General features: G+C 47.7%; 14 non-coding genes across 14 annotated transcripts; 9 read left to right on the top strand and 5 right to left on the bottom strand.

Moving 5' to 3' along the window:
* Nucleotides 1-1,251: 1,251 nt before the first annotated feature.
* On the top strand, nucleotides 1,252-1,323 carry Trnap-ugg (transfer RNA proline (anticodon UGG)). The gene has a single exon. It is a non-coding gene; the product is annotated as a tRNA-Pro (tRNA).
* Nucleotides 1,324-1,947: 624 nt separating this feature from the next.
* Trnav-uac (transfer RNA valine (anticodon UAC)) lies at nucleotides 1,948-2,020 on the bottom strand. Its single transcript has one exon. It is a non-coding gene; the product is annotated as a tRNA-Val (tRNA).
* A 221-nt stretch (nucleotides 2,021-2,241) lies between these two features.
* Nucleotides 2,242-2,313, top strand: Trnap-cgg (transfer RNA proline (anticodon CGG)). The gene has a single exon. It is a non-coding gene; the product is annotated as a tRNA-Pro (tRNA).
* A 1,790-nt stretch (nucleotides 2,314-4,103) lies between these two features.
* Trnap-ugg (transfer RNA proline (anticodon UGG)) lies at nucleotides 4,104-4,175 on the top strand. Its single transcript has one exon. It is a non-coding gene; the product is annotated as a tRNA-Pro (tRNA).
* Nucleotides 4,176-4,799: 624 nt separating this feature from the next.
* Nucleotides 4,800-4,872, bottom strand: Trnav-uac (transfer RNA valine (anticodon UAC)). The gene has a single exon. It is a non-coding gene; the product is annotated as a tRNA-Val (tRNA).
* Nucleotides 4,873-5,093: 221 nt separating this feature from the next.
* On the top strand, nucleotides 5,094-5,165 carry Trnap-cgg (transfer RNA proline (anticodon CGG)). Its single transcript has one exon. It is a non-coding gene; the product is annotated as a tRNA-Pro (tRNA).
* Nucleotides 5,166-6,956: 1,791 nt separating this feature from the next.
* On the top strand, nucleotides 6,957-7,028 carry Trnap-ugg (transfer RNA proline (anticodon UGG)). The gene has a single exon. It is a non-coding gene; the product is annotated as a tRNA-Pro (tRNA).
* A 624-nt stretch (nucleotides 7,029-7,652) lies between these two features.
* Nucleotides 7,653-7,725, bottom strand: Trnav-uac (transfer RNA valine (anticodon UAC)). The gene has a single exon. It is a non-coding gene; the product is annotated as a tRNA-Val (tRNA).
* A 221-nt stretch (nucleotides 7,726-7,946) lies between these two features.
* On the top strand, nucleotides 7,947-8,018 carry Trnap-cgg (transfer RNA proline (anticodon CGG)). The gene has a single exon. It is a non-coding gene; the product is annotated as a tRNA-Pro (tRNA).
* A 1,791-nt stretch (nucleotides 8,019-9,809) lies between these two features.
* On the top strand, nucleotides 9,810-9,881 carry Trnap-ugg (transfer RNA proline (anticodon UGG)). Its single transcript has one exon. It is a non-coding gene; the product is annotated as a tRNA-Pro (tRNA).
* Nucleotides 9,882-10,516: 635 nt separating this feature from the next.
* Nucleotides 10,517-10,589, bottom strand: Trnav-uac (transfer RNA valine (anticodon UAC)). The gene has a single exon. It is a non-coding gene; the product is annotated as a tRNA-Val (tRNA).
* A 221-nt stretch (nucleotides 10,590-10,810) lies between these two features.
* Trnap-cgg (transfer RNA proline (anticodon CGG)) lies at nucleotides 10,811-10,882 on the top strand. Its single transcript has one exon. It is a non-coding gene; the product is annotated as a tRNA-Pro (tRNA).
* Nucleotides 10,883-12,674: 1,792 nt separating this feature from the next.
* Nucleotides 12,675-12,746, top strand: Trnap-ugg (transfer RNA proline (anticodon UGG)). Its single transcript has one exon. It is a non-coding gene; the product is annotated as a tRNA-Pro (tRNA).
* A 636-nt stretch (nucleotides 12,747-13,382) lies between these two features.
* Trnav-uac (transfer RNA valine (anticodon UAC)) lies at nucleotides 13,383-13,455 on the bottom strand. The gene has a single exon. It is a non-coding gene; the product is annotated as a tRNA-Val (tRNA).
* Nucleotides 13,456-20,367: the final 6,912 nt, after the last annotated feature.

Here is a 20,367-nt window from a genome sequence, read left to right as displayed (position 1 = left end):
TATTGCATATGATGTCACCAAAAGCAATCGCTTCGTTAGCGGCAAGGAGCCCGGGCCCAGCGGTAGCTCTACATGAAGGCACCAGCAGCCCCGACAGGCCGCCGCTGGCGCGCCGGCGTCCGGACCCGCGACCCCTAATGACGTTGCTGTCGATGTATTTCTTAATGTCGCTTTTGGAAGAAGCAAGCCAGGTGTAAATCACACAGTATTTTACTGATGATCTGGAAACGCAAATTTAGAACAAGTAGAACATTATATAAAGTTTGTTGTGTGGTCGAGCGGAACCCACCCTTCGCTCTTCCCAGATTATCGTTGCTGCACGGAATGATTGTTAAAGCAGCGACGGCTTCAGAGTTCGTCTTCTCCAACGTTTGCTTTTGCAGTACATTCCGCAATCTTTTCGTTATGAGTCGTCTGTTTCGGTTTCCCGATGTAGTTTTGCTCACAGCTCCCGACTTCTCTTAACCCCGAGCCACCACTAGCCGAAAATTCCGCACTGCAGTCCGGTCAATCTGCACAGCTCGATAAGAGCATCGCGGTCGTTCCTGAGCTAATGAAACGGCCGTGTCTGTAGTTGTTCCCAGATGTCTCCCACAGCAACGGCCTCCCGGACGCCTGCATTACAGGAGTACGCCCCTACTCCCAGCCATACAATTGCATTTGAAAGCAGAATAACATGAGCTACAGAGCAACTCCGACTTTTGTGTCTGACCTACTTTTAATGATACTGTTGTCGGTTTAGTTACTACTATCGCTGTTGGACGAAGCAGACCAGTTGAAAGCCACACGGTATTCTTGTAACGAACAGGTAATGGAAATTTAGGTAAAACGATATCAAAAAAAGTTGCGTGGTGGAGCGACACATACAGTTGGCTCTTCGTAGATGATCATTGCTGCACGGAATAATTCTTAAGGCACCGACGCCTTCAGGAGTCGTGTTTGGAAGTTTTGCTTGCAGTATATTCCGCTATCTTTTCGTTATGAGTTGGTGTTTCGGCTTCCCGGTGTTTTTTTGTTTAGTGCATTTGCCTTCCCTTGACGCTAAGAAAGCACATGACGGAAGTGAAACACCACCGTCTGTTCATCTGCAGAGTGCGATGAAATTATTCACTCTACATTCATTGCCTTTAATATTCTTTCCATCAGTGGTGGGCGCTGCCTTCAGAAAGCGCTTTTCTTTCTGATTTACATGAAAGTTTGTGTTCCTCGGAGCTGGACTGCTTGGGATTACCTTCACTGCCACCGGCAGGTGGTTCGTTGGTCTAGGGGTATGATTCCTGCTTTGGGTGCAGGAGGTCCCGGGTTCAAATCCCGGACGAGCCCTATCGTTTTGACCGTGCTGAAGAGTAGGTGGAGCTCACCCACGTTTGTAGCTCTGCAATGAAGAACAGATGCGTGCCGCAGCACGCTGTGTGTGGCCCTACGGTCATGAAGGGACCGTTTGATATGGCAAGAATCTGATACCAGTAAATTACATAGGTCGATTTCTGTAGAAGAGCCGACAGTAATCTTGCATGGAACGGAAAACAAAGGTTGTCTTTGCAGAACGTGTGCACCGTGAGTGGAGACGAAGCTCAATCGTGGAGCAGTCTACCTTCATCTGATTAGCGACAACGTCAACCAAAGAGTGGGATACAAGACTGAGCGTAGTTACGAGTTTCTCACTATTAGTTATGTTCACACTTCAACAGAGTTGTGACAAGGCGAGTGCAAAGAGATCAGGAAAGCCAGTATGAAGCGAACTTGAAGTAGTCTTGAAGAAATGGATACTAAATTTTGCAGGCCAGAATGGAGCTACGAGCGTTCTGAGTTACTGAATACCGGTGCACTATGGGAGCAAGAGCATTTGACAGTAAAATGAGGTAGCACACGACATTTATTATCCCGCACACGCAGACGTGACGTTATCTCGGAAATGGAATCCTAAAACGGGTTTAAAAAAAGTCGTGCTTCCGCCTGGGATCGAACCGGGGACCTTCTGCGTGTAAAGCAGACGTGATAACCGCTACACCACGGAAACGACGGTTTTGCCGTTGTACTACCTGGAAAACCGTAGCTCCAACAGATTTTTCCTGCGTAAGCAAGGGCATCGGCTACGAGCTCCGTCCGATTCTAGAAGTTGCTATAGTAAAAGACAACGATAAAAACAATCAAACCGCAACAGCCAGGGAGAACGCTGGGTGAGCAGCAGCTCTGCACGGTGATAGCAAGAACGGAGGCGATAGTCATGTGCATCGAGAAGGCTCGTTGGTCTAGGGGTATGATTCCTGCTTCGGGTGCAGGAGGTCCCGGGTTCAAATCCCGGACGAGCCCTTGCGTTTTGTGCAAACGTGTGGCGACTACCGGCATGCCGGCGGCTGTTCCGCGCATTTCCTGCCCTCCAGGTAAGCACAAAAACCTAGTAGCCGGTTCTGAAAGAGTTTCATGTATCATTTGAGCCATCTGCAGCCTGGTGGTTGGACGTTTGAAATTGATTTAAATGTTCACAGTAGAGATTGTAGCAAGTGTCTTGTTGAGTGCGACGAAAAAGTGATTACGCCCGGAATCGAAACGGAGACCTTCTGCCTGTTAGGCAGACGTGATAACCGCTACACCACGGAAACTGCTAAGCTCTGAGATCCACATGTGACACAACTTGCAGGACGATCACATCTTTGGCGTAAAAATCACTTTGCGGAAACGCACAATGCAGGTATTTCGCATTCGTACGCAACAATCGACAGCACCCTGCCTGTCTGAATGCCACCACGAATAAGAGCCCAAGAAGTCGTCGGACAAGCTCGCGGCCGAGTCCTCGGTAGCATCAGCTACTCTTGCTTTCCGTACGAGCCACCGTCAATTCGCGCAGTCGCTATTGCATATGATGTCACCAAAAGCAATCACTTCGTTAGCGGCAAGGAGCCCGGGCCCAGCGGTAGCTCTACATGGAGGCACCAGCAGCCCCGACAGGCCGCCGCTGGCGCGCCGGCGTCCGGACCCGCGACCCCTAATGACGTTGCAGTCGATGTATTTCTTAATATCGCTTTTGGAAGAAGCAAGCCAGGTGTAAATCACACAGTATTTTACTGATGATCTGGAAACGCAAATTTAGAACAAGTAGAACATTATATAAAGTTTGTTGTGTGGTCGAGCGGAACCCACCCTTCGCTCTTCCCAGATTATCGTTGCTGCACGGAATGATTGTTAAAGCAGCGACGGCTTCAGAGTTCGTCTTCTCCAACGTTTGCTTTTGCAGTACATTCCGCAATCTTTTCGTTATGAGTCGTCTGTTTCGGTTTCCCGATGTAGTTTTGCTCACAGCTCCCGACTTCTCTTAACCCCGAGCCACCACTAGCCGAAAATTCCGCACTGCAGTCCGGTCAATCTGCACAGCTCGATAAGAGCATCGCGGTCGTTCCTGAGCTAATGAAACGGCCGTGTCTGTAGTTGTTCCCAGATGTCTCCCACAGCAACGGCCTCCCGGACGCCTGCATTACAGGAGTACGCCCCTACTCCCAGCCATACAATTGCATTTGAAAGCAGAATAACATGAGCTACAGAGCAACTCCGACTTTTGTGTCTGACCTACTTTTAATGATACTGTTGTCGGTTTAGTTACTACTATCGCTGTTGGACGAAGCAGACCAGTTGAAAGCCACACGGTATTCTTGTAACGAACAGGTAATGGAAATTTAGGTAAAACGATATCAAAAAAAGTTGCGTGGTGGAGCGACACATACAGTTGGCTCTTCGTAGATGATCATTGCTGCACGGAATAATTCTTAAGGCACCGACGCCTTCAGGAGTCGTGTTTGGAAGTTTTGCTTGCAGTATATTCCGCTATCTTTTCGTTATGAGTTGGTGTTTCGGCTTCCCGGTGTTTTTTTGTTTAGTGCATTTGCCTTCCCTTGACGCTAAGAAAGCACATGACGGAAGTGAAACACCACCGTCTGTTCATCTGCAGAGTGCGATGAAATTATTCACTCTACATTCATTGCCTTTAATATTCTTTCCATCAGTGGTGGGCGCTGCCTTCAGAAAGCGCTTTTCTTTCTGATTTACATGAAAGTTTGTGTTCCTCGGAGCTGGACTGCTTGGGATTACCTTCACTGCCACCGGCAGGTGGTTCGTTGGTCTAGGGGTATGATTCCTGCTTTGGGTGCAGGAGGTCCCGGGTTCAAATCCCGGACGAGCCCTATCGTTTTGACCGTGCTGAAGAGTAGGTGGAGCTCACCCACGTTTGTAGCTCTGCAATGAAGAACAGATGCGTGCCGCAGCACGCTGTGTGTGGCCCTACGGTCATGAAGGGACCGTTTGATATGGCAAGAATCTGATACCAGTAAATTACATAGGTCGATTTCTGTAGAAGAGCCGACAGTAATCTTGCATGGAACGGAAAACAAAGGTTGTCTTTGCAGAACGTGTGCACCGTGAGTGGAGACGAAGCTCAATCGTGGAGCAGTCTACCTTCATCTGATTAGCGACAACGTCAACCAAAGAGTGGGATACAAGACTGAGCGTAGTTACGAGTTTCTCACTATTAGTTATGTTCACACTTCAACAGAGTTGTGACAAGGCGAGTGCAAAGAGATCAGGAAAGCCAGTATGAAGCGAACTTGAAGTAGTCTTGAAGAAATGGATACTAAATTTTGCAGGCCAGAATGGAGCTACGAGCGTTCTGAGTTACTGAATACCGGTGCACTATGGGAGCAAGAGCATTTGACAGTAAAATGAGGTAGCACACGACATTTATTATCCCGCACACGCAGACGTGACGTTATCTCGGAAATGGAATCCTAAAACGGGTTTAAAAAAAGTCGTGCTTCCGCCTGGGATCGAACCGGGGACCTTCTGCGTGTAAAGCAGACGTGATAACCGCTACACCACGGAAACGACGGTTTTGCCGTTGTACTACCTGGAAAACCGTAGCTCCAACAGATTTTTCCTGCGTAAGCAAGGGCATCGGCTACGAGCTCCGTCCGATTCTAGAAGTTGCTATAGTAAAAGACAACGATAAAAACAATCAAACCGCAACAGCCAGGGAGAACGCTGGGTGAGCAGCAGCTCTGCACGGTGATAGCAAGAACGGAGGCGATAGTCATGTGCATCGAGAAGGCTCGTTGGTCTAGGGGTATGATTCCTGCTTCGGGTGCAGGAGGTCCCGGGTTCAAATCCCGGACGAGCCCTTGCGTTTTGTGCAAACGTGTGGCGACTACCGGCATGCCGGCGGCTGTTCCGCGCATTTCCTGCCCTCCAGGTAAGCACAAAAACCTAGTAGCCGGTTCTGAAAGAGTTTCATGTATCATTTGAGCCATCTGCAGCCTGGTGGTTGGACGTTTGAAATTGATTTAAATGTTCACAGTAGAGATTGTAGCAAGTGTCTTGTTGAGTGCGACGAAAAAGTGATTACGCCCGGAATCGAAACGGAGACCTTCTGCCTGTTAGGCAGACGTGATAACCGCTACACCACGGAAACTGCTAAGCTCTGAGATCCACATGTGACACAACTTGCAGGACGATCACATCTTTGGCGTAAAAATCACTTTGCGGAAACGCACAATGCAGGTATTTCGCATTCGTACGCAACAATCGACAGCACCCTTGCCTGTCTGAATGCCACCACGAATAAGAGCCCAAGAAGTCGTCGGACAAGCTCGCGGCCGAGTCCTCGGTAGCATCAGCTACTCTTGCTTTCCGTACGAGCCACCGTCAATTCGCGCAGTCGCTATTGCATATGATGTCACCAAAAGCAATCACTTCGTTAGCGGCAAGGAGCCCGGGCCCAGCGGTAGCTCTACATGGAGGCACCAGCAGCCCCGACAGGCCGCCGCTGGCGCGCCGGCGTCCGGACCCGCGACCCCTAATGACGTTGCAGTCGATGTATTTCTTAATATCGCTTTTGGAAGAAGCAAGCCAGGTGTAAATCACACAGTATTTTACTGATGATCTGGAAACGCAAATTTAGAACAAGTAGAACATTATATAAAGTTTGTTGTGTGGTCGAGCGGAACCCACCCTTCGCTCTTCCCAGATTATCGTTGCTGCACGGAATGATTGTTAAAGCAGCGACGGCTTCAGAGTTCGTCTTCTCCAACGTTTGCTTTTGCAGTACATTCCGCAATCTTTTCGTTATGAGTCGTCTGTTTCGGTTTCCCGATGTAGTTTTGCTCACAGCTCCCGACTTCTCTTAACCCCGAGCCACCACTAGCCGAAAATTCCGCACTGCAGTCCGGTCAATCTGCAGAGCTCGATAAGAGCATCGCGGTCGTTCCTGAGCTAATGAAACGGCCGTGTCTGTAGTTGTTCCCAGATGTCTCCCACAGCAACGGCCTCCCGGACGCCTGCATTACAGGAGTACGCCCCTACTCCCAGCCATACAATTGCATTTGAAAGCAGAATAACATGAGCTACAGAGCAACTCCGACTTTTGTGTCTGACCTACTTTTAATGATACTGTTGTCGGTTTAGTTACTACTATCGCTGTTGGACGAAGCAGACCAGTTGAAAGCCACACGGTATTCTTGTAACGAACAGGTAATGGAAATTTAGGTAAAACGATATCAAAAAAAGTTGCGTGGTGGAGCGACACATACAGTTGGCTCTTCGTAGATGATCATTGCTGCACGGAATAATTCTTAAGGCACCGACGCCTTCAGGAGTCGTGTTTGGAAGTTTTGCTTGCAGTATATTCGGCTATCTTTTCGTTATGAGTTGGTGTTTCGGATTCCCGGTGTTCTTTTGTTTAGTGCATTTGCCTTCCCTTGATGCTAAGAAAGCACATGACGAAAGTGAAACACCACCGTCTGTTCATCTGCAGAGCGCGATGAAATTATTCACTCTACATTCATTGCCTTTAATATTCTTTCCATCAGTGGTGGGCGCTGCCTTCAGAAAGCGCTTTTCTTTCTGATTTACATGAAAGTTTGTGTTCCTCGGAGCTGGACTGCTTGGGATTACCTTCACTGCCACCGGCAGGTGGTTCGTTGGTCTAGGGGTATGATTCCTGCTTTGGGTGCAGGAGGTCCCGGGTTCAAATCCCGGACGAGCCCTATCGTTTTGACCGTGCTGAAGAGTAGGTGGAGCTCACCCACGTTTGTAGCTCTGCAATGAAGAACAGATGCGTGCCGCAGCACGCTGTGTGTGGCCCTACGGTCATGAAGGGACCGTTTGATATGGCAAGAATCTGATACCAGTAAATTACATAGGTCGATTTCTGTAGAAGAGCCGACAGTAATCTTGCATGGAACGGAAAACAAAGGTTGTCTTTGCAGAACGTGTGCACCGTGAGTGGAGACGAAGCTCAATCGTGGAGCAGTCTACCTTCATCTGATTAGCGACAACGTCAACCAAAGAGTGGGATACAAGACTGAGCGTAGTTACGAGTTTCTCACTATTAGTTATGTTCACACTTCAACAGAGTTGTGACAAGGCGAGTGCAAAGAGATCAGGAAAGCCAGTATGAAGCGAACTTGAAGTAGTCTTGAAGAAATGGATACTAAATTTTGCAGGCCAGAATGGAGCTACGAGCGTTCTGAGTTACTGAATACCGGTGCACTATGGGAGCAAGAGCATTTGACAGTAAAATGAGGTAGCACACGACATTTATTATCCCGCACACGCAGACGTGACGTTATCTCGGAAATGGAATCCTAAAACGGGTTTAAAAAAAGTCGTGCTTCCGCCTGGGATCGAACCGGGGACCTTCTGCGTGTAAAGCAGACGTGATAACCGCTACACCACGGAAACGACGGTTTTGCCGTTGTACTACCTGGAAAACCGTAGCTCCAACAGATTTTTCCTGCGTAAGCAAGGGCATCGGCTACGAGCTCCGTCCGATTCTAGAAGTTGCTATAGTAAAAGACAACGATAAAAACAATCAAACCGCAACAGCCAGGGAGAACGCTGGGTGAGCAGCAGCTCTGCACGGTGATAGCAAGAACGGAGGCGATAGTCATGTGCATCGAGAAGGCTCGTTGGTCTAGGGGTATGATTCCTGCTTCGGGTGCAGGAGGTCCCGGGTTCAAATCCCGGACGAGCCCTTGCGTTTTGTGCAAACGTGTGGCGACTACCGGCATGCCGGCGGCTGTTCCGCGCATTTCCTGCCCTCCAGGTAAGCACAAAAACCTAGTAGCCGGTTCTGAAAGAGTTTCATGTATCATTTGAGCCATCTGCAGCCTGGTGGTTGGACGTTTGAAATTGATTTAAATGTTCACAGTAGAGATTGTAGCAAGTGTCTTGTTGAGTGCGACGAAAAAGTGATTACGCCCGGAATCGAAACGGAGACCTTCTGCCTGTTAGGCAGACGTGATAACCGCTACACCACGGAAACTGCTAAGCTCTGAGATCCACATGTGACACAACTTGCAGGACGATCACATCTTTGGCGTAAAAATCACTTTGCGGAAACGCACAATGCAGGTATTTCGCATTCGTACGCAACAATCGACAGCACCCTTGCCTGTCTGAATGCCACCACGAATAAGAGCCCAAGAAGTCGTCGGACAAGCTCGCGGCCGAGTCCTCGGTAGCATCAGCTACTCTTGCTTTCCGTACGAGCCACCGTCAATTCGCGCAGTCGCTATTGCATATGATGTCACCAAAAGCAATCACTTCGTTAGCGGCAAGGAGCCCGGGCCCAGCGGTAGCTCTACATGGAGGCACCAGCAGCCCCGACAGGCCGCCGCTGGCGCGCCGGCGTCCGGACCCGCGACCCCTAATGACGTTGCAGTCGATGTATTTCTTAATATCGCTTTTGGAAGAAGCAAGCCAGGTGTAAATCACACAGTATTTTACTGATGATCTGGAAACGCAAATTTAGAACAAGTAGAACATTATATAAAGTTTGTTGTGTGGTCGAGCGGAACCCACCCTTCGCTCTTCCCAGATTATCGTTGCTGCACGGAATGATTGTTAAAGCAGCGACGGCTTCAGAGTTCGTCTTCTCCAACGTTTGCTTTTGCAGTACATTCCGCAATCTTTTCGTTATGAGTCGTCTGTTTCGGTTTCCCGATGTAGTTTTGCTCACAGCTCCCGACTTCTCTTAACCCCGAGCCACCACTAGCCGAAAATTCCGCACTGCAGTCCGGTCAATCTGCAGAGCTCGATAAGAGCATCGCGGTCGTTCCTGAGCTAATGAAACGGCCGTGTCTGTAGTTGTTCCCAGATGTCTCCCACAGCAACGGCCTCCCGGACGCCTGCATTACAGGAGTACGCCCCTACTCCCAGCCATACAATTGCATTTGAAAGCAGAATAACATGAGCTACAGAGCAACTCCGACTTTTGTGTCTGACCTACTTTTAATGATACTGTTGTCGGTTTAGTTACTACTATCGCTGTTGGACGAAGCAGACCAGTTGAAAGCCACACGGTATTCTTGTAACGAACAGGTAATGGAAATTTAGGTAAAACGATATCAAAAAAAGTTGCGTGGTGGAGCGACACATACAGTTGGCTCTTCGTAGATGATCATTGCTGCACGGAATAATTCTTAAGGCACCGACGCCTTCAGGAGTCGTGTTTGGAAGTTTTGCTTGCAGTATATTCGGCTATCTTTTCGTTATGAGTTGGTGTTTCGGATTCCCGGTGTTCTTTTGTTTAGTGCATTTGCCTTCCCTTGATGCTAAGAAAGCACATGACGAAAGTGAAACACCACCGTCTGTTCATCTGCAGAGCGCGATGAAATTATTCACTCTACATTCATTGCCTTTAATATTCTTTCCATCAGTGGTGGGCGCTGCCTTCAGAAAGCGCTTTTCTTTCTGATTTACATGAAAGTTTGTGTTCCTCGGAGCTGGACTGCTTGGGATTACCTTCACTGCCACCGGCAAGTGGCTCGTTGGTCTAGGGGTATGATTCCTGCTTTGGGTGCAGGAGGTCCCGGGTTCAAATCCCGGACGAGCCCTACCGTTTTGACCGTGCTGAAGAGTAGGTGGAGCTCACCCACGTTTGTAGCTCTGCAATGAAGAACAGATGCGTGCCGCAGCACGCTGTGTGTGGCCCTACGGTCATGAAGGGACCGTTTGATATGGCAAGAATCTGATACCAGTAAATTACATAGGTCGATTTCTGTAGAAGAGCCGACAGTAATCTTGCATGCAACGGAAAACAAAGGTTGTCTTTGCAGAACGTGTGCACCGTGAGTGGAGACGAAGCTCAATCGTGGAGCAGTCTACCTTCATCTGATTAGCGACAACGTCAACCAAAGAGTGGGATACAAGACTGAGCGTAGTTAAGAGTTTCTCACTATTAGTTACGTTCACACTTCAACAGAGTTGTGACAAGGCGAGTGCAAAGAGATCAGGAAAGCCAGTATGAAGCGAACTTGAAGTAGTCTTGAAGAAATGGATATAAATTTTGCAGGCCAGAATGGAGCTACGAGCGTTCTGAGTTACTGAATACCGGTGCACTATGGGAGCAAGAGCATTTGACAGTAAAATGAGGCGATATCGGTGTAGCACACGACATTTATTATCCCGCACACGCAGACGTGACGTTATCTCGGAAATGGAATCCGAAAACGGGTTTAAAAAAAAGTCGTGCTTCCGCCCGGGATCGAACCGGGGACCTTCTGCGTGTAAAGCAGACGTGATAACCGCTACACCACGGAAACGACGGTTTTGCCGTTGTACTACCTGGAAAACCGTAGCTCCAACAGATTTTTCCTGCGTAAGCAAGGGCATCGGCTACGAGCTCCGTCCGATTCTAGAAGTTGCTATAGTAAAAGACAACGATAAAAACAATCAAACCGCAACAGCCAGGGAGAACGCTGGGTGAGCAGCAGCTCTGCACGGTGATACCAAGAACGGAGGCGATAGTCATGTGCATCGAGAAGGCTCGTTGGTCTAGGGGTGTGATTCCTGCTTCGGTTGCAGGAGGTCCCGGGTTCAAATCCCGGACGAGCCCTCGCGTTTTGTGCAAACGTGTGGCGACTACCGGCATGCCGGCGGCTGTTCCGCGCATTTCCTGCCCTCCAGGTAAGCACAAAAACCAAGTAGCCGGTTCTGAAAGAGTTTCACGTATCATTTGAGCCATCTGCAGCCTGGTGGTTGGACGTTTGAAATTGATTTAAATGTTCACAGTAGAGATTGTAGCAAGTGTCTTGTTGAGTGCGACGAAAAAGTGATTACGCCCGGAATCGAAACGGAGACCTTCTGCCTGTTAGGCAGACGTGATAACCGCTACACCACGGAAACTGCTAAGCTCTGAGATCCACATGTGACACAACTTGCAGGACGATCACAACTTTGGCGTAAAAATCACTTTGCGGAAACGCACAATGCAGGTATTTCGCATTCGTACGCAACAATCGACAGCACCCTTGCCTGTCTGAATGCCACCACGAATAAGAGCCCAAGAAGTCGTCGGACAAGCTCGCGGCCGAGTCCTCGGTAGCATCAGCTACTCTTGCTTTCCGTACGAGCCACCGTCAATTCGCGCAGTCGCTATTGCATATGATGTCACCAAAAGCAATCACTTCGTTAGCGGCAAGGAGCCCGGGCCCAGCGGTAGCTCTACATGGAGGCACCAGCAGCCCCGACAGGCCGCCGCTGGCGCGCCGGCGCCCGGACCCGCGACCCCTAATGACGTTGCAGTCGATGTATTTCTTAATATCGCTTTTGGAAGAAGCAAGCCAGGTGTAAATCACACAGTATTTTACTGATGATCTGGAAACGCAAATTTAGAACAAGTAGAACATTATATAAAATTTGTTGTGTGGTCGAGCGGAACCCACCCTTCGCTCTTCCCAGATTATCGTTGCTGCACGGAATGATTGTTAAAGCACCGACGGCTTCAGAGTTCGTCTTCTCCAACGTTTGCTTTTGCAGTACATTCCGCAATCTTTTCGTTATGAGTCGTCTGTTTCGGTTTCCCGATGTAGTTTTGCTCACACCTCCCGACTTCTCTTAACCCCGAGCCACCACTAGCAGAAAATTCCGCACTGCAGTCCGGTCAATCTGCAGAGCTCGATAAGAGCATCGCGGTCGTTCCTGAGCTAATGAAACGGCCGTGTCTGTAATTGTTCCCAGATGTCTCCCACAGAAACGGCCTCCCGGACGCCTGCATTACAGGAGTACGCCCCTACTCCCAGCCATACAATTGCATTTAAAAGCAGAATAACATGAGCTACAGAGCAACTCCGACTTTTGTGTCTGACCTACTTTTAATGATACTGTGGTCGGTTTAGTTACTACTATCGCTGCTGGACGAAGCAGACCAGTTGAAAGCCACACGGTATTCTTGTAACGAACAGGTAATGGAAATTTAGGTAAAACGATATCAAAAAAAGTTGCGTGGTGGATCGACACATACAGTTGGCTCTTCGTAGATGATCATTGCTGCACGGAATAATTCTTAAGGCACCGACGCCTTCAGGAGTCGTGTTTTGGAAGTTTTGCTTGCAGTATATTCGGCTATCTTTTCGTTATGAGTTGGTGTTTCGGATTCCCGGTGTTCTTTTGTTTAGTGCATTTGCCTTCCCTTGATGCTAAGAAAGCACATGACGAAAGTGAAACACCACCGTCTGTTCATCTGCAGAGCGCGATGAAATTATTCACTCTACATTCATTGCCTTTAATATTCTTTCCATCAGTGGTGGGCACTGCCTTCAGAAAGCGCTTTTCTTTCTGATTTACATGAAAGTTTGTGTTCCTCGGAGCTGGACTGCTTGGGATTACCTTCACTGCCACCGGCAAGTGGCTCGTTGGTCTAGGGGTATGATTCCTGCTTTGGGTGCAGGAGGTCCCGGGTTCAAATCCCGGACGAGCCCTACCGTTTTGACCGTGCTGAAGAGTAGGTGGAGCTCACCCACGTTTGTAGCTCTGCAATGAAGAACAGATGCGTGCGGCAGCACGCTGTGTGTGGCCCTACGGTCATGAAGGGACCGTTTGATATGGCAAGAATCTGATACCAGTAAATTACATAGGTCGATTTCTGTAGAAGAGCCGACAGTAATCTTGCATGCAACGGAAAACAAAGGTTGTCTTTGCAGAACGTGTGCACCGTGAGTGGAGACGAAGCTCAATCGTGGAGCAGTCTACCTTCATCTGATTAGCGACAACGTCAACCAAAGAGTGGGATACAAGACTGAGCGTAGTTAAGAGTTTCTCACTATTAGTTACGTTCACACTTCAACAGAGTTGTGACAAGGCGAGTGCAAAGAGATCAGGAAAGCCAGTATGAAGCGAACTTGAAGTAGTCTTGAAGAAATGGATAGTAAATTTTGCAGGCCAGAATGGAGCTACGAGCGTTCTGAGTTACTGAATACCGGTGCACTATGGGAGCAAGAGCATTTGACAGTAAAATGAGGCGATATCGGTGTAGCACACGACATTTATTATCCCGCACACGCAGACGTGACGTTATCTCGGAAATGGAATCCGAAAACGGGTTTAAAAGAAAGTCGTGCTTCCGCCCGGGATCGAACCGGGGACCTTCTGCGTGTAAAGCAGACGTGATAACCGCTACACCACGGAAACGACGGTTTTGCCGTTGTACTACCTGGAAAACCGTAGCTCCAACAGATTTTTCCTGCGTAAGCAAGGGCATCGGCTACGAGCTCCGTCCGATTCTAGAAGTTGCTATAGTAAAAGACAACGATAAAAACAATCAAACCGCAACAGCCAGGGAGAACGCTGGGTGAGCAGCAGCTCTGCACGGTGATACCAAGAACGGAGGCGTAGTCATGTGCATCGAGAAGGCTCGTTGGTCAGTTGCGAGTCAGCCGCCGAGCGGGACGGACGTGTGGCGGAGCTGGACGTCTGGCTGTAGTAAACACAGGCTGAGTCGCTGCGTTTGAGGTTAGTGGTGCTGCTAAGCCGCTATTCGTGTTGCACTTGTATTCATGAAGTTCTAGAATGAATAGGTCGAATTATTTGAGGAAAGACACAATCAAGTTTACTTTCGATCGAAATTTCGTTCGACCTAAAGCATTTGAAATTAAAGCATGGTTTATCGAAAAAGTATTGATTAACGGTGATGATGTTGTCGGAGTTTATCTCTCGTTTGTGACAAATGCTGTGTATCTGAAGATGAAAAGTCCAGAATTATGTAGTTCCATTGTGGATCGTTGCGGAGGTAGCGTGAAGTTTAATCATTCTGATGGGAATGTGAGTGACGTTGCTGTTAGTCATGCTGGGTACGGGATTCGTACGATCAGAGTGTTTGAGCTCCCTTTTGAAATTCCGCCCGAAGAACTTAATGTTGCCCTTCGGCCTTATGGCAGAATTATTTCCAATGTGGCAGAAAGGTGGTCTGAAGCTCATATGTTTCCTGTCTTGAACGGTGTAAGGCAAATTAAGATTGAATTACAGAAGCATGTCCCCTCTTATCTTAATATTTGTGGGTATCGTGCTTTGATTATCTATGATGGGCAACCGCGGACTTGCGCTTTATGCAATTCCACGGAACACATTCGTGCAGAATGTTCACGGAGGCGTGTCCCGCAGTTACCGCGTGACGAGATGCCGCGTTCCGGCCCTGTTGTTGGTATGAAGTTGTCATACGCTGCCGCTGCTGACTTCCGCAGCCGAGGCGAGTCGGTGCCGCCTGTGCGCGGGGAGCCTGCTGCCTCGCGGGCGGTTGTCGATGATACTCCGGCTTCAAGCTCTAGATTTGCGGATGGTCTGCCGATCAGCTCCGCGCCCCTCGAATCTATGCCGACCCCAACTTTTTCCAACTCTCCCACTGTGGTTGCTCGTTCTTCCGCGGACTCGGCCGAAGATCCCCAAATACCCGCAACGGAGGTTTCCTTGCGTCGTCAGGATTCCCACCAACGTGAGGATATTGCCACTAGCTTCCGAGGACTGGACGCTCCAGGCATCCACTCTGCGGGAACTATGAACGAAGATAGCAATCTGGACATTGGTTTCACGTTGGCGCCCACAGAAGACACTTGCGTCAAGGAAACCACAACGAGCGATAGTGTAGAATTGGAGACTGGGTTGCTACCAGTGGGAGCCATGGAAAAAGATGCGCCTCCTTCTGCCGTTGTGGAATGCGATACGCGGACTTTTGTCCGAAAAAAGGAACAGGCGACGTCAGACGTATCATCCGGTACTTCTCCTGACAGGTCGCAAACTTCATCTCCTGCTAGATCGCCGAAGAGATCTTCAAAGAAAGGCAAGAAGAGGAGATTGGCACACAAAGCAGCAGAGAGTTTAGCTCCTGCATTGCGGGAAAAGTTAAAACATTTAAGGGATAATGAACGACTACGAGAATCATGCCCAGTAGCACGAGTTAACGAGTGTACTGAAGCGGAGATGAGTCGTGCCGATGCAGATGATCTTCAACAACAACCTCGCGCACCGCTTGGCGTCGCAGGTTTGCAGACCGGCACTACTATGGATTTAGACCGAACTGTCTCAGGAAAAGGACTTGATTGGGCCGATGCCCCAGAAGATCGCACCGACCACGGAATGGAGATGGACCTGACACATGCTAGTGGCATTTAATTTTTTTTTTTTTAATGTCTATTTTTCTTTCTGACAGACAGAATGGAATGGTACAGACGTGACTCTGCATGGGGTATACTTCATTAGCCAATTTCTTTTACCTGCACCTATGCCAACGGAACTGACATATAATGTGACCACGATCAATATAAATCGGATTCGCAGTGAAACGAAAGTCGCTTCTTTAAAAGATTTCCTTTACCAGTCGGATACTGATATAGCCCTCCTACAGGAATTTAATGTCCACAACTTTTATGTCCCAGGTTTTCAAGAGATTTTAAATATTGCACCGGAAGCCACATGTGGGACTGCGATCCTTGTCAAAGATGGTATTGATGTGAAGGATATCTGTCTGTTAGAAAATGGGAGGGGCATCAGTTGTAAAATTTTTACTACTACTGTTTTAAATGTATATGTCCCCTCTGGTAACAACGCTAGAGATGATAGGGCTAATTTTTTTAAGAACGATATGGTCTATTTACTTAAGGGGAATCCGGCGGAAGCTTTAATCGGTGGTGACTTTAATTGTGTACTTCACAAAAAGGATCAGCGACCAAATTTTAACTTCTCCAGGGAACTGGCGGCTTTGGTGACAAACATGAAGTGGACAGACGTGTGGGAAAGCAAATACCCAACGTTAGTCAAATTTACGTACATCAGTAGTCGCTCGCAAAGCAGAATAGACAGAATATACGTCACAGCAAACCTGGAAAATAAAATCAGTAGTATCGAAGTAATTCCCACTACCTTTTCGGACCATCTCGCAGTGAAATGCAGCATTCGGTTTCAGAAGCAAGGAACGTATTGGGGTCGCCCCTTATGGAAGCTGAATACCCATATGTTGTTCGAGGGTGCCCTATCAAGAACAGTAGCGGAGGTATGGCAGGCTGCTCTACGTATGCGCCATAAATACAGCTCTCGCCTTGCGTGGTGGACCTCATGTGCTAAAAAGAAATTGAGATCATCCCTAATAGCTTACGGGAGGGAGCGAGCGATGTGGTCTCGCAATACCGTTGAATTTTACTATACATGCTTAAGGGAACTATCAGCTCAGCAGATGACTGATGAGGTTTTCATTGAAATAAAGAAGATCAAGGCTCACCTCATAAGTCTCAAGCGACAACAGCTGGAGGGTTTAAAAATTAAATCTCGTGTCCCGACAACGGTGGAGGACGAAAACGCATCGCTGTACCACTTACTCGAACATGAAAGAAATAGAAGACGAGCGTTTATTGCTTGTCTTAGAGTGGGCGATAACCGGGTGCTGACGGAACACTCTGACATTTTAAATGCAGTTTATGGATTTTATCGTACGTTATATACTGATACCCGGTATAATCTAGACTGTGCGAACGATTTGCTACGAACTACAGGTATCGACAACGTTATCAATGACGAGGACAATGTGTCCCTTACCACTGCGATCACATGTGAGGAGGTGTTTGATATACTTAAATATTCGCCTACCCGTAAGTCCCCAGGGCCTGATGGCTTGCCTGTAGAGTTTTATTGTAAATTTTGGCCTCTCATCGGTAATCAATTCACAGAAGTGATAAATGAAGTGTTGCAAGGTGTTACTGTTCCACGCGAGTTCAAAGAAAGCGTAACTGTGCTAATACCAAAGGGAAGGAACGCGACAGTTAAAGATCTCAATCAATTGAGACCAATATGTTTGATGAACTCGGATTATAAAATAATTGCACGTGTACTGAAGGAAAGACTGAGACCTCTAATGGAGAAGATCATAGGTGACCACCAAACCTGTCTCTCGGGGCGGAATATTTTTAAAACTGTTTGTGAATATAGGGATGTCTCTGCAATTTTTGCAACGTCATCCTCACCAGGAGGCCTTGCCTTTATCGACTTCTCAAAGGCTTTTGACAGGGTCAACCACTTATTTTTGTTCAGAACGTTGACCTATGTGGGTTTTAGTCAACATTTTGTGCAAGTTTTAATTAACATTGTTGAAGGCATCCAAACACAAGTGTCTGTAAATGGGCATTTCACTCCACCCATTGAAATTCGCAACGGCGTCCCGCAGGGAAGTCCTTTGTCAATGCTCCTGTATGTTGTTGCACTGGAGCCTTTACTAAGGAGACTCGATGTCGATCTTGAGGGCATCACGATATCTGGCGTTAACAACGTCACCAATGCATATGCTGATGACGTTGGAGTGGTTATTCGTAGTAACGAAGATTTAGAGAAATTAACTACGAATATTCAGATCTTTTGTGAAGCTACAGGTGCTAGGGTTAACGAGGTGAAGAGTTCGTTTTTAAATCTTAAAGGTCTTCAAGATGTCCGTTTGGAATGGGCACGCTCCGTCGATCGTCACACCGCTCTGGGTGTCACCTTTTACCGATGTCCGCTTCAGACCATGACCTACAATTGGAAGAAAGTACTGGATACAATCAGAGGAGCCACAATACTCAATCAGACCAGACATCTGAACATTAAACAACGAATCAGAATAATTAATTGGTCCATTTTATCAAAAGCTATATATATAGGTCAAATATTGCCAGTTTCGAAACCCATTGCCAAACGTATAATGAGTATCATTTGCCGATTTATATGGACAGGGAATATTTTTAGAGTAGCAGTCGGTACAGTTACGTTACCTTCCGCTGAAGGTGGCCTAGGTTTAACAGATATATGGCGGAAGACTACGGCGTTATATATAAAGAGGACCCTACAAATTATAGAAAAACATCCACATAGTATTACAGCCAGGCTGTATCGACTCCTACAGCCAGAAAATTTACGTCCACCCATAAATATAGGCGGAATTAATTATAAATTGAAATATATTCGCCAGTTCTTTTTAGAGATTAGCTACATGGACAGTATTGTCACGAATCCACAATCAAGGAATTGCAGGAAATTAATGGAACTCTTAACAACGAAAGAACATGTCAACAAAATGGAGTGCAGATATCCCGACAAAGACTGGAAAAGAATTTGGAAAAATATTAGTAATCGTGAACTGTCTTCCGACATTCAGGCAACCTGGTACCGAGTTGTTAATAACGTAGTTTCCACTAACGAAAAGTTGCACTCCATTGGTCTTAGTGACACGATTGTGTGCACCCGATGTGACGCAGTTGACACATTGATCCACCGCTTTCTCTGTGGCGGATACGCCGAAATATGGAGGGGACTCCAACGGCGGGTAGCCTTTATAACCAGAACTGTTAGTACTGAGATCAATGTTGAAAAATTACTCTTCCCCGATGGTGTTTTCTTCCCTGTCCAGAAAACCAATGCTGTGTTGTGGTTGTTTGGCAATTATGTACATTACGTTATATCTGAACACGGCAATGACCGTGTTTTAGAATACGAATTATACGAACGAGCAAAATATTATCAGATATGTACGCGCAGGGACCACAAAAAAACTTTTGGTAACATGTTACACATTCTGTTTCAGAGACAAGGGATTGGATAAACATCTTAATAGCCCTCGTCTACGAAAAATGTAGTCACAGGCCAAAGTAGGGGATCGCTGTTGAGGGTGAAGTACGGTGGGGACTTCGTGTGCCCCAGGGCCGCTACGGTAGCCGTGAAGGCCTCGGACAGAACCCCGAAACGGCACTGCGGCTTCACACTTACTGCTGGATGAACCCCATATCTCCAGCAACTACTTTCATCTATGATGATTTTCCAGGATCTCGGTAATATCGGAAGGTGGTTTCGTTGCACACAATGCAGTGGAAGCTTCTTGCACGTGTTCCTCAGTTACAATCTTTCTATTTTTGTTTAATTTTTTTCAGTATGAAGCAAGAGTGACAATTTATTAATTCCCAAGAAGCCTTAATTTTTCAATTTTCAGTTCTACGGAGGAGAAGCCTCACATGGCGAAGAAGCCAAACATCATTTCATTTCCCTAACTGTCGCAGTAAATTTGAAAAAAAAAATCAGTCGATATACCATTGAAGCTCGCCGAAAAAAAAAAAAAAAAAAAAAAGTTGGTCTAGGGGTATAATTCCTGCTTCTGTTGCAGGAGGTCCCGGGTTCAAATCCCGGACGAGCCCTCGCGTTTTGTGCAAACGTGTGGCGACTACCGGCATGCCGGCGGCTGTTCCGCGCATTTCCTGCCCTCCAGGTAAGCACAAAAACCAAGTAGCCGGTTCTGAAAGAGTTTCACGTATCATTTGAGCCATCTGCAGCCTGGTGGTTGGACGTTTGAAATTGATTTAAATGTTCACAGTAGAGATTGTAGCAAGTGTCTTGTTGAGTGCGACGAAAAAGTGATTACGCCCGGAATCGAAACGGAGACCTTCTGCCTGTTAGGCAGACGTGATAACCGCTACACCACGGAAACTGCTAAGCTCTGAGATCCACATGTGACACAACTTGCAGGACGATCACAACTTTGGCGTAAAAATCACTTTGCGGAAACGCACAATGCAGGTATTTCTCATTCGTACGCAACAATCGACAGCACCCTTGCCTGTCTGAATGCCACCACGAGTAAGAGCCCAAGAAGTCGTCGGACAAGCTCGCGGCCGAGTCCTCGGTAGCATCAGCTACTCTTGCTTTCCGTACGAGCCACCGTCAATTCGCGCAGTCGCTATTGCATATGATGTCACCAAAAGCAATCACTTCGTTAGCGGCAAGGAGCCCGGGCCCAGCGGTAGCTCTACATGGAGGCACCAGCAGCCCCGACAGGCCGCCGCTGGCGCGCCGGCGCCCGGACCCGCGACCCCTAATGACGTTGCAGTCGATGTATTTCTTAATATCGCTTTTGGAAGAAGCAAGCCAGGTGTAAATCACACAGTATTTTACTGATGATCTGGAAACGCAAATTTAGAACAAGTAGAACATTATATAAAATTTGTTGTGTGGTCGAGCGGAACCCACCCTTCGCTCTTCCCAGATTATCGTTGCTGCACGGAATGATTGTTAAAGCACCGACGGCTTCAGAGTTCGTCTTCT

The sequence above is a fragment of the Schistocerca gregaria genome, chromosome 2 (genome assembly GCF_023897955.1).
Source record: "Schistocerca gregaria isolate iqSchGreg1 chromosome 2, iqSchGreg1.2, whole genome shotgun sequence".
Classification (NCBI taxonomy): Eukaryota; Metazoa; Arthropoda; class Insecta; order Orthoptera; family Acrididae; genus Schistocerca; species Schistocerca gregaria.
This window is presented reverse-complemented; position numbering and strand designations above follow the sequence as displayed.